Source organism: Plutella xylostella, chromosome 31 (assembly GCF_932276165.1).
Source record: "Plutella xylostella chromosome 31, ilPluXylo3.1, whole genome shotgun sequence".
In the NCBI taxonomy this organism is placed as follows: Eukaryota; Metazoa; Arthropoda; class Insecta; order Lepidoptera; family Plutellidae; genus Plutella; species Plutella xylostella.
Genome location: NC_064011.1, coordinates 1,434,914 through 1,451,365, shown reverse-complemented (window position 1 = coordinate 1,451,365; position 16,452 = coordinate 1,434,914). Strand labels below are relative to the sequence as shown.

The window sequence follows — 16,452 nt, the reverse complement described above, 5'->3', positions numbered from 1 at the left end:
ATTGGTAGGACTTTTTGGTATCATTTGCACCTTACTTTTGATTGAAAAACCTACTAATCAATACGAATCATTCAAGCCTAAACACGAAGTAGTTGCTATATACCGTTGAGGAGTTCCCCTGACTGCCTTCCGTTTCCATCATCAGATCAGCTCAAGGTCACCATCATATTTTTTTGTTATAAGAACTATATTTACATTCTTAATTTCATTAGAATCGGTTAATATGTGCCCAAAATGGAAATTCATACCCTGTTTTTACCCCTTTACCCACCCTTGGGGTGAGATAAAATTCTGAAAAAAAAATGGGACCACCTGGGAGCTCAACCCAATACAACAAAAAAAGAATTTTCAAAATCGGTCCATAAACGGCGGAGTAATCGGTGAACATACATAAAAAAATATATAAAAAAAAAAAAAAAAAAGATCCCGACGAATTGAGAACCTCCTCCTTTTTTTGAAGTCGGTTAAAAAGGGTAACTCATCCCATCAATTGAAAACAATTATATTCTTTATAATTTTATAAAGGTGAGATTTGTCGAAAAAATTACAAATCATCATGTTGTAGCAATATGACTTTATCTAAATTCGTTCAGTAGATATATTGGATGAAAATTAACAATAATACACACACACACACACACAAACTTTCTCCTTTTTAATATTAGTTTGATATGACTCAGTGTATTTTTTATATTTGTGTTATTTCTGGATGTGTTTTAAATACCTATTAATACAAAAAAAATCTTTAAAGAATCTGTTTTGGTAACTGTGCTGTCATTTACCTTGCCTCGAATATACTTATCCAGCGGGAATCAAAGATGAAATAGGTATCTACAGGATGTGTCATAGCCGCAAGCAAACTAACTACCGAGTTACTAAACTGATATCACTCTTAGTTTCCAAGATGGCGACGGCAGACGTTTGACAGAACATTATTGTTTGTCAAGTTGTCAAGCGATAGAACCGTTGTAAAGTTTCTGTAGTTATAATTGGTATTAAATTACTTTTGTACTTGAGACGAATAGAGGTTGGATGTTTGAAAGGATGTTATTTATAGAAGCAATCTGTAAATGTCAAAATAATTTAAATTGTTATACTTGCGCCTGTAATCATTAATAATATTCGTATACAAAATGATAATGATTTTAATTAATGCGCTAAAGAAATGGATACTTACTTTGATGTTAATTTTGAAAATCTTAAAGAATGATTTTGATAAATTTCATTAGGCAAAAATTGGGAACTTGTCCAAGTTTCCAAATAAGATGTTTTGTCAAAATACGATAATTATCATATCGTTCTACTACGACATAATTACGACACATGTAATAACTATATAAAGTATACCTACCTTCCTATATTTTTTACAGAAAATGCGGTAATTCCCAAATTTTCAGAACTCTTTTTGATAAAGTTTTTTTTAAATTAAATGTCTATACTGAATTATTTGTTATTTTGAGACGAAAAGAACAACACTACATGAAGATTTAGGTTCACTCTTTAAATTAACAAACGAACGAACGGGAACTGTCACGCGATCGGTACTCTTAATACAACGTAATAGAACCGTGGTTAGCGCGGCAACCCTCCAAAATTTAGTTTTTCCTAATCTAGATTGACCCCTAGTACACAGACAACATAAAAACTTTATGTGCTAGTAAAAGTTTTATTTATTTTCCGCATAGAATGGACGATAAAATAAATGATAATTGAGGTAATATATATTATATTATGTGACGATATAGATCAGGTTACGGGTTCACAAATGTTTTATGTGCCTACGTTTTTTGGGTCACAGAGCTTTTGGATATTAAATTTATGTCCGTGACAGAAAATTCAGGATTTCGGCCAGTATTATATAAAAATCTCAACAAATCAAGTTACTTAAGTAAATTACATGCAGTCGTTAGGTAAATTAATATCTTTCTGACCTCCAGTCACTACCAATCAATTTGTCTACAAAATCAGCAAACGTTTACTGTTAGACAATTCTATAAAGTATTAAAGTTCGCCTTTATACTTCGTATACAGAGTGTTGGAAAAGTCGTTAACTAAGCCGAGAGGGGGTCAGAACGAAATCCATGTCAGGTTTTTGTTCGCTGTGAAATGTTACTTAATCTTAAGTATTTAAAAAAAAAAATCTGGTATCTTTGTTCTACTGTGTTAGAAATGTATTTTTAACGGAGCCTCAAAAAACCTCAATTTACCTCTATTGGAAACTATTTTTCCTCTACTCAGTAATATATTTCACGGACTTATATACTTCACACGATATATCATTCGACCTGTAGGGTTACTCTATACTGACGAAAAACGAACGAACGAGAGCCGTCGTGCAATCGGCACGTTTAATACAACGAGATAGAGTCGTGGCTCGCGCAGCAGCGATCAGAAACGTAGTTTTTCGTCGTATAGAGTGAACCCCCAACCCGGGTTATTGGATTGAGGCAATAAACGGCGTGACAGAGATGTATCGCCATTTATAAGAAACACCCTGTATGTATCAAAGACGAATGAGGTACGGAAATAAAAAAATTTATAAGTATTGCTCTCTATTTCATAATAATAAGATACAGGTTTTCGCCTATTGCTTTCCAGCTTTCTTTCTGTAGGCCTAAAGCTAACCTTGTAGGGTAGGCGGCACGGCATGGTTATCGTCGACGATAAAACTTTGCTGCGCGTTCCACCAATCACAACGCCGTATTTATCGCGAATATCGCCATATACCATCACGACACCGTATTTACCGTGATATACAACAACATATGCTCACGACTGTAGTCCTCGAAGGGGTAGTCTGAGGTGATTCGCAAGCGAGTCACCCGCTTTACGCTGTACATTTGTACTCACGTGATAGGTCGCGAGCCGTATCGCCGTTTTTGACGATATACCTAGCGATATTTATGTTTTATACCTGATAACCCGTGCAGCGGGGGCGGAAGGCTATGCATTCCAAAGCAGTTTCCTCCAGTAAACCTCCTGAGAAAAGTTCTTAAGCAGATTGTCATCGTGAAGTTTCACAAACATTCGTATACTTTAGCCCAGATTTTAGCGCGACCGTTCGTGTGACACAGTTCTATTCGCAACAAAAGCTGTCGCCACTTGCAACTCTGTCGCACTTTGTATTTCACAAAGACGGCCACAAACTTTGCTGTGGAATGTAGGTTGTGTTGGATGCAAAACTTATAATAATGTATGGTCTGCTAGTGATTTTTTTCAGTCAACTTTGAAAAGGTGAAATTGGGAATGACCGGTTTTCACTGCAATATTTAGTGCCAATTTCTCCATAGTCGGTTAGAGCATAACCAGGCAGTACCTAGTGGTTGAATTTTGACACATCTGTCATAAATTTTATATGGAGATGACTTTTAATTTATGAATCAATCCCTGTCGGTTAGATAACCGACTATGGAGAAATTGGCACTTAAAGTCTGAAATATCTGTCTTTGTGAGAAAAAAACTTTAAACATAGTATTTTTTTAGGACTGGATGGGCTGGCGGTTAAAACTGACTTTTAGGTCACGGGTTCGATTCCCTCGGAGTAAGATAATAGTCGTTCGTAAAAACTGTTAGAAAATTGAAAACACCCTAATAAATAATTATTAACATTACTGTTTTATGCTTTTGGTCCTTATAAATAGCAGACTATTAAATAAATGTTTCCTTTCATAACTTATACTGTAGGTACCTACAGATTTTAAATTGGCTAATAATGCAAAATATAATTTATACACTCCCGAGCAAAGAAACTGTTCCATTCACAAATTTGCGAATCTGAATTGCCTCAATTATTTTTAACATTTAATAAGAAATTCGGACAAATTACGTTTTTAGTTGGTAATATTGTGTGCTTTGAAATATAGTTCAATATTCAAGATGGCGTCATTAGACTAGTCTTTTTCGCTTAGGAGTAATTTGGTGTTTTTCTCAGTGGAACCTTTTCATTGCCCGTGAGTATATGATAAGTTCATTATTTGAACATCTTCCGAAGACCTAATCTGTTTAAAGCATTATTCAAGATTTCAAGAACAAAAGTATGGATTACGCTCATTGTACCTTCTTAAGATTTAGAACACAAACAAAAGTATCAACAGGGTGGCTTTTTATCATTTATCTTCAGCAAGTAATTTGGACTCCGAAATCACGATAAAAAACTGAATTCCTACTATACCATCATTGTTTTTTCAGCGATTTTACAGATTATTCCAAAATAAATGTTGCTCAGGCGGTCTAGTACAGGTTTGATAGTTTGTCAAAAATTATAAATGTTTACGTTTTCTCGCATACTAAGTGGCGCCTCTAATGGAAACTATCATGAAACTATTGACAAATAATGTATGCAGATGACAGGAGAAAACGTAAACTTTTTTCGTTTTCATAAATATCAAGACGACCGAATGGCGTAGTGGTTAGTGACCCTGTCTACTGAGCCGATGGTCCCGGGTTCGATTCCCGGCTGGGGCAGATATTTGTTTAAACACAGATATTTGTTCTCGGGTCTTGGATGTGCCCGTAAAATGGCAATAGGCCCGCCCCCTATTACATTGGGACTAACATAACACTCTGGCGAAAAGTGGGTGCAGCAATGCACCTCTGCCTACCCCGCAAGGGAGTACATTAGTACAAGGCGTGAGTGCGTGTGTGTTAAATAGCAGAACCCGTACTAGACGGGCAGTATACAGTGCGTGATATGTACACAGATAAATAGATGGATACATAATATTAGGTACACCATTCGGTAGTCTAGTTAAGTATGATACTACGTTCATCTACCAAAGAGACGGCGACTGATAACTTTCCACCCCGCATATTAGATAGATAGATAGATAGAATATTCTTTATTTGTACACATAAAAGAAACTTACAAAAACTTAAATACTAACAAATATGTACAAAAATGGCGGTCTTATCGCTTAAAGCGATTTTTTCAAGACAACCTTAGGGTGGAAGGATATTTTGTTTAAAGAGGGGTCAAGTGTACTAAAGAAATATTACTGTGTATATCCGTGTTCTGCATGAGCATTTAGTCGGGAGCTTTAGCAAGTTCCGCCGAACAAGGATTATTTATGATAAGTGCCTCGGCGTCACCTGCGCTTGTGGAGGGTGCGGTTTTATCAGTGACACACCCGGCTGAATGTATGACTCTGCCAAAATATTGAATTAGATTTAAATTTAAAAAGCAAATATTTTCGATTAATCTTTTTTAGCTTAGAAAATGTTATTTGCCTGTTTTATTTTTTTGTAAACTAATTTATGCTGTCTGTAGTTTTTGTGGCTAATAAATTTGATCAGAACTAAAGGATTGCAGTGCTGATATTGGTTTTAAGTTAGATTCAATCAAATGAGAAGCTGGGTTAGGTACTATTTATTTATTTATTAATTCTTCATTGCACAATATACAAAAGTTATTATGTACAATTAGGTGGACTTAATGCTAAAAGCATTTTCTACCAGTCAACCTACTATCTCACTGTAAAAAATCCACACTGTACGTACTCGTAAGAATGGGAATAAATTCAGTAATTTTGTGTGAAATATTGAGTCAATTTTTCATACATTATGAAGTTTAATTTTACTGTACCTACCTACCATACCAAAACGATATGTTACCCTCGAAAATTTACCCCAATTCCCTAGAAATATAAGGGTCTGGAAAACGTAAGTCAAAAAATTTACCCTATTAAAAAAAAAAAAAACACGCACTCACGCCTTGTACTAATGTACTCCCTTGCCGGGTAGGCAGAGGTGCATTGCTGCACCCACTTTTCGCCAGAGTGTTATGTTAGTCCCAATGTAATAGGGGGCGGGCCTATTGCCATTTTACGGGCACATCCAAGACCTGAGAACAAATATCTGTGTTTAAACAAATATCTGCCCCAGCCGGGAATCGAACCCAGGACCATCGGCTCAGTAGTCAGGGTCACTAACCACTACGCCATTCGGTCGTCTTTTAAACAAATATCTGCCCCAGCCGGGAATCGAACCCGGGACCATCGGCTCAGTAGTCAGGGTCACTAACCACTACGCCATTCGGTCGTCTTTTAAACAAATATCTGCCCCAGCTGGGAATCGAACCCGGGACCATCGGCTCAGTAGTCAGGGTCACTAACCACTACGCCATTCGGTCGTCTATTAAATTCATTTTAACCTATGGTAGTGTAAATCCTAGGATATTAATTTCCTAGAATCTAACTAGGGTGAATTTTATAGGGTAACAGAGTGCAGCGATCACAGGATTCGATTCTATTTTCGAAACTACACAAACATATGGAAAAAGAACTGTATCGTCAACTGTCACCGTCAAAATGTAAGACAAATTTGTTACTTCCAAAAGTGACATTTGTTTATTCCAAATGTTTGTGTAGGTTCGAAAATAGAATCGAATCCTGTGATAGCACCTCTGATAGGAATTATCGCTAGAAGCAGCTCGTTTTCCTCGAGTCCCCGTCACCTTACATGTCATAACTTTATATTGCTCGTCAGTTTTATAAAGACATCTATAGGCTATCTAAACTTCCCCCGTTGCTAAGAGGGAAACTTCGGGATTACTTCCACTGGTGTCTTAAGCAGCTTACCTAATTTGACTTAGATTAACAATGTACGAATAAAATGGTGTGTCACATAAAAAAACAGTCCGCATTTTGTCTCGTGTATTCAGTTCAACATTGTACCAATATCATCAGCCAATAATCATCCACTGCTGGACAGATAATAATGTAATAGTAGGCCTCTCCCAAGGAGCGCCACAACTCTCGGTCCTGGGCCTTCCTCATCCAACCACTACCGGCTACCCGCCTAAGGTCGTCAGTCTAGCGGGCAGGAGGGCGTCCCACGCTGCGTTTGCCTGTTCATGGTCCAATAATAAAGTCACAAATCTTCTTACCGAACTAATTCAAAATAAGAGCTCAAGTGCACTGGTAGAAGTGAGGTGTTTCTTTTAAAGAAATAAAGAAATATGTGGGGACATCTCACACACGGCCATCCGACCCCAAGCTAGGCAGAACCTGTGTTATGGGTGTCGGACAACTGATATATCTACACAAATACATAGATAGATAGATACTAAATATAAATATCAACACCCAAGACCCGAGTACAAATATCTGTCTTTAAACAAATATCTGCCCCAGCCGGGAATCGAACCCGGGACCTTCGGCATAGCAGTCAGGGCCACTAACCACTACGCCATTCGACCGTCTCTTGCACTGACACTCCATCTAGTTTGTATTAAAATATCATTGCTTAAGCAGCTCACCTAATTTGACACTCGAAATAACATCGTCAGTTAGCTTTACATATCTACAGGAGGTTGCACAAGTAATTAGGTACTATACAACGTAAAACCATACATTTAAAAGACAATAGAAATTTGCATTCAGTCGCCAACATGCAGTGGTATTGGAAATTCTAGCCATATCTATAGGTTGTATACGTCGCAGGCATCTGGTTTAATCTTCTGTTTGATTGAACCACTAGCCCGTTCATTGGATGGCGCTATTCAGTTGTATGACTAAAGGACAACTCGTCAAGTCGTTGATTGTAACGTTCGACGTCTTGACTGAACGTCATTCAGCGGAGTCGTTGAATGGGATATAGTATAGCAACTTTGTAATGTCTGGTTAGGGTGAACATGACCAGACAAGAGTCAACAAAAAGACTATGTTACAAAGCTCTTATCTCACAAATTAACTAAACAATAACAATAAACGTACCTTCATATTGTTCTTTATAATTATCCAGTTACGCCACAATTTTTTCTTTGAAACTATCCGCCCGCGGCGTAATAATAGGTAATTCCATGTTGTCACACTATTTTAACACAAATAACGCACTTTAAAGCTAATTTATTGGCAAAAAACTAACAATATCGGTGCTTTTTGTGTCAGCTGTTAGCTGTTAGACGCCATATTTGTTTTGTTCACCACCTGACTGATTTTAAGTCAGCTAACTAGTTGGACGTTTTGTGACGCTTGTCAACGTTCGGCCTAGTCATACAACTAAGCAGCGTCATCCAATGAACGGGCTAGCGGTTCAATCAAACAGGAGATTAAACCAGATGCCTGCGACATATATAATCCGATTATTTGTAACTGACTCTGAAAGCATGGAAGTAGAAAAAAAGACGGAAGGAATCTCGCTAACTAAAAAGTGAGGCACCAAAAGTCAGTTTCATTGTTCAAGCCCGCCACACATACATACAATACAATACACACTCAAAGTAAGTCAGTCCGCCGCCGCGCGCCAATCACGTCGCACCTACGCACCCACACACTCTCATGTCGCCACCATTATTGTGCTTCACTTTTTAGTTAGCGAGATTCCTTCCGTCTTTTTTTACTTCCATGTTTATTCTCTAAATGTGTGAAAAATTCATTTAAGAACGAGAAAACGTCTTCATATCGTAGAGAAGAATTCATTCATTTAAATGATATTATCACCATGGCACCCTGTTCAGTTTGATTCATATTTTCAGGGACACAAGGACCAATGGCCCGTACCTAATAACCTAATATAGCAGTGGCTCGGCCTGAGGTCACAATGTACTTAATATATTAGGCGGCCCATATTTTATGAAAGGTTCAACAAAGCTGTAAAAACTGTCTGCCACAAAGGTCTGTGGCCTGAAATTAATTTGCTAAAAACGCTGGATTTTTTGCCTTACATTTATTTAGAACTAGCAGTTCCCGCGAGCTTCGCTTCGCCTTAAAGAGTTTTCCCGTGGGAATTCCGGGATAAAAAGTAGCCTATGTTCTTTCCCATGGTCTATACCATATGTATACCAAATTTCATTCAAATCCGTTCAGTAGTTTTGGCGTGAAAGAGTAACAGACAGACAGACACAGTTACTCTCGCATTTATAATATTAGTTAGGAAGTAAGCTGGGGAATACATTAATAAGTACTTATCTAGAACATACCAAATAAATCTAAATGTAAGTTTATTAGATCTATATTGTATATTAGCTGTTGCCGGCGAGCTACGTTTCGGTTTAAAAAGTTTTCCCGTGGGAATACAGGGATAAAAAATTGCTGTTAATCAATGGTAACACACAAAATTTCATGAAATCCGTCCAATCGTTTTTTTTTTTATAGAGTATTATAGATCCATATTTACAAAAATGCATAACATTTACGGTAAAAAAAATATCAATTTTTATAAAAATTACAGCTAGGTATTTCAGCCGTACAAGTGGCGTGGTTCAATTTAGACTGGCCAGCGTAAACTGGCTATTTCTTATTATTTAACCATTTCGTTTAGCAGCGGACCTAATTAATTAATTGTTCAATTAACGGGTTCCCCGCTGGGCCCAATCACCACCTGTTTACGCAGAGAAAATAACGTTAATTATAACGTTTAACGGGAATTAGTAACGAACCCAAGTGTTATAACGTTTCTAACGCAGGTAATGGGAGGTAGGTGACATCTTGACTAAAACTTTGAGACTAAGGTTATATTTTATTAAACTAGCTGTTCCCGCGAGCTTCGCTTCGCCTTAAAATTCGCCGTGAGTACTAAACACAACTCTGGAAACAGCGTTTAAAAAAATGTTGTGATGATTGGATAATTCGTTGGCGTATGTGTTATGTGTATCGTTTCGGAAGGAACATACTTTGAAGTGGATAATATTTTTTTTTATGAATAACAAACATTTTGTGTTTTATTGATCCAGTCCCGATACTTTTTACACAGAGTAGTATATCCCTAATATGTACATTTTAAGGTCAATCAATTTTCTCTTTTATGGAACGATTAAGACTTATTTTAGCCGATTAAATTTATTACTACCCTTACACTAAGTACTATCGTAATTTATGCTCCTAGCAGAGTAAAGTAAAAAAGAAACATTAATACAAAAACGTTTGTTAATAAAAACAGGGTAAATGTTAACCTCGAAATGTTTTGCGAAACAAATAATTATTAAGGAGGTCAGAACATTGTACCTAATATAAAGAAGAAAGAGGTCGAAACAACATCTCTTAGATAAAATATCTCATTGTTCAATAAAAAATACTACCTATATTTTTTTATAAGGACGACCGAATGGCGTAGTGGTTAGTGACCCTGACTACTGAGCCGATGGTCCTGGGTTCGATTCCCGGCTGGGGCAGATATTTGTTTAAACACAGATATTTGTTCTCAGGTCTTGGATGTGCCCGTAAAATGGCAATAGGCCCGCCCCCTATTACATTGGGACTAACATAACACTCTGGCGAAAAGTGGGTGCAGCAATGCACCTCTGCCTACCCCGCAAGGAAGTACAGTATTGTGCAAATTAATGTGAACACGAGTGAAAATTTGAAAAAAATACATTTATTAGTTCTAAAATAAAAAAAACAGAGATATATTAATACAATTTAAGTTATTTTAATAGAAAATATGTCCTCCCTGGCTTTTATAACTTCTTCAATAGGTTTTGGCATAGAATCGACATGATTTTAACAGTTTTCTGATATTTACTGGTCTAAAAAACTTGTATGGATTACAGCCTCAATAATTTTAGTTTTTCTCGTGCAATCCGTTTTCCGAAGTCTATCTTTCACGATGGCCCACTTATTTTCAATGGGATTAAGTGCCGGTGAGTTCTCTGGCCATCCAAAGGCATGATATCTTGTTGTTCTTGAAATATTTAAGCATAATCTTGGACACGTGGAATGGGGCCGAATTTTGTTGAAAAACTTATTGACCATTAGCATCAACTTTTCTTAGTTTGGGACTGTTTTTCTTATATAGGCACCGGATGACTTGTGCCCATCGAAGGGATGATGGACTCGCTAAAATACGGTGACTTGCTAGAACGGAGATTAGAAGTTGAACTAAGAAAATTTGATGATATCGGTCAATAAGTTTTTGAGCAAACTTCGGCTCCATGCCACGTGTCTAAGATTATGCTTAAATATTTCAAGAACAACAAGATATCATGCCTTTGGATGGCCAGAGAACTCACCGGCACTTAATCCCATTGAAAATAAGTGGGCCATCGTGAAAGATAGACTTCGGAAAACGGATTGCACGAGAAAAACTAAAATTATTGAGGCTGTAATCCATACAAGTTTTTTTGACCAGTAAATATCAGAAAATTGTTAAAATCATGTCGATTCTATGCCAAAACCTATTGAAGAAGTTATAAAAGCCAGGGAGGACACATTTTATATTAAAATAACTTAAATTGTATTAATATATCTCTGTTTTTTTATTTTACAACTAATAAATGTATTTTTTTCAAATTTTCACTTGTGTTCACATTAATTTGCACAATACTGTACATTAGTACAAGGCGTGAGTGCGTGTTTTTTTTTTCTATAATTTTTCTATGATGATTTCGTTATAAAGTACAATACTGCTTATTATTAATGTATGCCTTCAGAAGAAACTATGAAATTCTGTGTTGTAAAATTAATTATATGAGTGTTTCTATTTATCTCATTTTTCATTGGCAAAATTTATAGTTTGCACTTGCAAAAATTAAATGTTTTAGGAACAACATTTTATTTTATTTTTACTTAAATTGTATGCACTATAATAAGCCTATCAGGCACTGTCGTTGGAAAGTGGTCACCGATATAATTTGTTGACTGTACATGAGTTCCATCCTAACTTATATATTACTAGCTGTTCCCGCGCGCTTTGCTTCGCCTTAAAAAGTTTTCCCGTGGGAATTCCGAGATAAAAAGTAGCCTATGTTCTTTCCCAGGGTCTAGACCGTATGTATACCAAATTTCATTCAAATCCCTTCAGTAGTTTTGGCGTGAAAGAGTAACAGACAGACAGACAGACAGACAGACAGACAGACACAGTTACTTTCGCATTTATAATATTAGTTAGGATTAGGATTAGTTAGGATTAGGATTAGTTAGGATTAGGATAAATACGAAAGTAATTGTGTCGGTCTGTCTGTTACTCTTTCACGCCAAAACTACTGGACGAATTTGAATGAAATTTGGTATAGGTACATATGGTCTAGACCCTGAGAAAGAACATAGGTTACTTTTTATCCCGGAATTCCCACGGGAGAACTTTTTAAGGCGAAGCGAAGCTCGCGGGAACGGCTATATTACATAAGTATACATAAGTAGACACTTTTCCATCTACAGGCTAAAGTTCAATGACCCTGGTGATTGATTATGCTGAAAAGTTGAATGTACTCGGACATAGAACAGATACAAATACATGAAACTTTCATTGGCTGTTGGAATCTAGCACTTCGTGCGTAGAAAATAAGACTTGTACGAAGAAGTGAGTGTGAAGTTAAGTAGGTCCCTTTGATAGCTTGGACCTAATCCATTCTGACTGACGCGAATGGATCTAGGTTGTCTACAATCTAGACAAGACTGATACGCAGGGAATAATGAAGTGACACTTGTCTTTTAAAGAACCTTTGTTTACAACGTAAGTACTTATATTGGAAGATACAGGTACCGTACCACCGCCGACACATTCATCATCATCATCATCATCATCAGCCTTCAGCCGACACATTATGAATAAACAATCCATAAGCACCGTCGCTCGCCTGTAAAACATCTGTCAGATCCATACAAGTTACGTCAGATTTCATGCAAGCGATGCTGCTTAAGGGTTGTTAATTGCTAATGTTCGGTGGTGGTGACCCCACTGATCCAAACACCTAGGTATTGCAAGAGTGGTAAGTAAGCCAAAAACGGAAGAGTTGACTCAAGGGGTCAATTTAAACAACTTTTGTCACTACGACTTTTGGCATTTATCGGAAAAATATAGATATTAAACAAAATCAAACTGTCCTCATTGTCTTTCGCACTACCTATCACTTTCTCCACAACGCCCAAGGTTAACTGGAAGAGAATGGTTTTAGCATTAAGTTCGCCTATGTACAAAATTAATGATTATGTGCAATAAAGAAATAAGAAAAATCATTGTTTTAAATAGAAACTTTGATGGTCACGTGACGTTTTTACTGAAAACAAACTTTTTAGATTGACCCCTTGAGTGACCCTATTTGGCTTAGTGTACCACTTTCGCAACACTCTGTAGAGAAAGTTTTTATTTTATTTTAACACTTTATTGTACACAAAAAACATAAATACATAACAATTTATAAACACAGTAAAAGCATACAATGGCGGGCTTATTGCCAAAGAGCAATTTCTTCCAGCCAACCTTTGTTGGTGGATAAAAGAGTTACTTACGAGCTATTAAGTTACAGGTACAACAGCAGTACTAATTTAATACTAATATAATACAGCCTACAATTCTTTTTATGTGATCCAAACTAATTATAGACAGATTTTTTCACAAATTACCTACCTACAAAAGTAGAACAGAACTTTTACTTTATGCTCCACTTGGCCACGCCCGTAAGTAATTATATTTAGCCCCTGTTTAACAATGTCTGGTTAGTGACTACCTGTGAGATAAAATACATGCTGTCACTGTCAATAAAATAATAACAGAGAGTGACATCATGTATTTTATCTTACCGGTAGCCACTAACCAGACATTGTGAAACAGGGCCTTTCTCTTTTGTTAATTTTGTGTTTTACAATTTTAACAGAGTCTACGGACTAACGAAAGAAATGGGATTATCAATTTAAATTATGTAAAAATACGGGTGATTTTCTTTTGGTTTTAATTTCATAATTACTTAATTAGACAGGAAAAAAGTAAAATGATGAAAGGGGTTCTCGAGCTTCTTCTTAATCGTTTTGTGTGTTTTTTAATAAAAAAATAAAACTTTATTTTTGGCCTAGTTAATATTACTTATTAAGTTTTTAGTAAAACCTACATCATTGAATATATCAGGGTAGTCAACGATTTCCATACTGTAGAAATTATTCAATATTCGACATTATCGCTAAAAGCGATCTATTCCAGGCAAATCTTATCAAACAAATGATTATTTATTTATGAAAACAGCAAAAAAATATGATATACTTATTACTTATTACCTATTTATTATTAAGTATTTGTGTGAAATAATAATCTTACACCGTACCTTATAATTTAAAGGCAGAATTTTTGGAGTTATGAAAAAGGAAACCCGAAATTACAAACTTAGGGTGGCTTGCGTGACTTCCTATTTAAAGATATTTTAATTTTAGTTAGCTAAACGCATTTATCTCAATAAACGTATTTATACTAAACACAATTTGTATTGTCTTGCACGGCTCATTTGAAGTTGTAATTTAGCTAAACGTATTTAGCATGTGTTACGTTTCATTCTATGCATATTTTCATCTAAACTTTTAAGTTTTTAAATGTTTACGGCTAGAAAAATGCGTGAACAGAAACAAATGCCGTCAAAATTTTACTGACACTGTCACTAAGTGACACTTGACACTACACAAACAATAACAATGCCAAGATCTGTACAACATAAGAATTGAATTGATTTCTCCCTCTTCTGCAACTCCTCTGTCCTCTCCATATCCCCTCTAGTTCTGTTCTCCTATGAAAGCGTTGCGTTAGCATACCTACAGATGTTGGAATTTCATTTCAGTTTGTGATAAAACTCAAAGTAAGTATGAGTGGAAAAAGTGGCTCACCAATATCAAGCAATACCATGAATGAAGGAAAACATCGCGAGGAAACCTACATATCTAGATTAAGCACATCTTGATATGTAAACACACCAACCCTCAGTGGACCAGCGTGGTGGGAAATGGTCCAAGCTTAGGAATTGTAATGGTACTAGGTATAGGTACGACATGCTTCATTGCCGCCGTTTTTGACAGATACAATGCCACTAAACGTATTTAGCGGCGCTAAACAGCCAATTTTTGGTATTTAACTTTGACACTTCGATAAACGTATTTAAGAACAAAATTTTTGCTATGCAAGACGTTAATTGCATTTAACAACTTAGGGTAACGTAACGTACCTAGGGACATTTTCGACTACCCCAACTTTGAATGAAGCTATCGCAGCGTACAACTAAGATATTAATGTGAAATTTTCTTTATTCGGTAGGATATATAATCTAGTCTCACTAGTATTTGTGCTAAAGCTTTAGTGTGGCCAGATTTTATTAAATTAAGATAAAAGTAAAAATGCTTGTTTTGACCCAAGGTACGTTACACGTTTGTACCTAGGGACACTGTTTCCTATAGCTTTGTACTATGGAAAATGCATACTTCTAAATAACGCCTTATATCTCTGTTCTTATTGATTTACTGCATCTCTCCTCTGTCTAGTTTCACTCTGGCACTAATAAGAACAGAGATATAAGGCGTTATTTAGATGTTTGCATTTTCCATAGTACAAAGCCATAGGAAACAGTGTCCCAAGGTACAAATTTAATCGTGTCCCAAGGTACAAAAAAGCAATATTTAACCAAAATTTAATTATCTTTATTTTTAATTTAGGAATCTTTCAGATAATTGCCATGTCATAAAATTAAATAACTGAAAAGTTATACGTGACATCCATGTCTTTATTTTGAGCATGCCTCAATGAGATAAAGCAACACAAAAAACTATACAAAAGCTACTTTTGACTCCAAAAAACTTCATATTGTCTTCACCACACACTCGATGCTGGTATGATCACGAGACTCACTAGTTTTGCCAAGCGAGTAAAATACTATGCCTAGGGTAGAATTTTAATGTGTTTATTTAGCCGGTTTTTAAAATACAATCAATGTCCCGAGGTACAAGCGTCCCAAGGTACGTTACGTTACCCTAAATGTGTTTATTTTACCCCTAAACACAATTATCATACGTTACGCAAGCCGCCCTTAGTGCCATAGTGCGTTAGAGGAGCATAAGCAATAATTGCTTGTCTTTTGACACATCTGTCAAGAATTTAATATGGAGATGACGTACATATAATTGATCAACCTTTCCCTGGTTACCATCTAACCGACTATGACGAAATTGGAGCTCAAAATCGTATAATATTTGAACGGCTATACCGATTTTGATAAAATATGGCTTATTACACTCAAGACAACATTACCTATGACCCAAAAACCCAAATCAAAATCGGTTCAGTCGTTTGGGAGCTACACAACCACAGACAGATACGCACACCCCTATTTTGGCGGGGGTCACCAACTCCTGTGAAAATATACCCTCATCAGAAAAGAATCCTAACTAATCCAAACTAATCCTAATCCTAACTAATATTATAAATGCGAAAGTAACTGTGTCTGTCTGTCTGCCTGTCTGTCTGTCTGTTACTCTTTCACGCCAAAACTACTGAACGGATTTGAATGAAATTTGGTATACAGACGGTCTAGACTCTGGGAAAGAACATAGGCTACTTTTTATCCCGGAATTCCCACGGGAAAACTTTTTAAGGCGTAGCGAAGCGCGCGGGAACAGCTAGTACTTTTACTATAAACGTATCCTCCTCTCTACTGTACCCGTTTTCAGGGTTCCGTAACTTCTTTCCTCGGATACTTACCATATGGCTTCACCCATTTCATCCAGTTTTACGAGGGGGACTTATCCCAACACTTCTGTATTCGCCTGGTAG

General features: G+C 36.4%; 1 protein-coding gene and 1 long non-coding RNA gene across 2 annotated transcripts in view; one reads left to right on the top strand and one right to left on the bottom strand.

Annotated features, from left to right (window-relative positions):
- LOC105382966 (sex peptide receptor) overlaps positions 1 to 16,452 on the top strand; it is a 271,017-nt gene that overhangs the window by 71,073 nt on the left and 183,492 nt on the right. The window lies entirely within an intron of this gene.
- LOC125491114 lies at positions 14,352 to 15,715 on the bottom strand. The gene is made up of 2 exons (XR_007268125.1): positions 15,653 to 15,715; positions 14,352 to 14,834 (listed from the first exon to the last, which is right to left on the bottom strand). It is a non-coding gene; the product is annotated as an uncharacterized LOC125491114 (long non-coding RNA).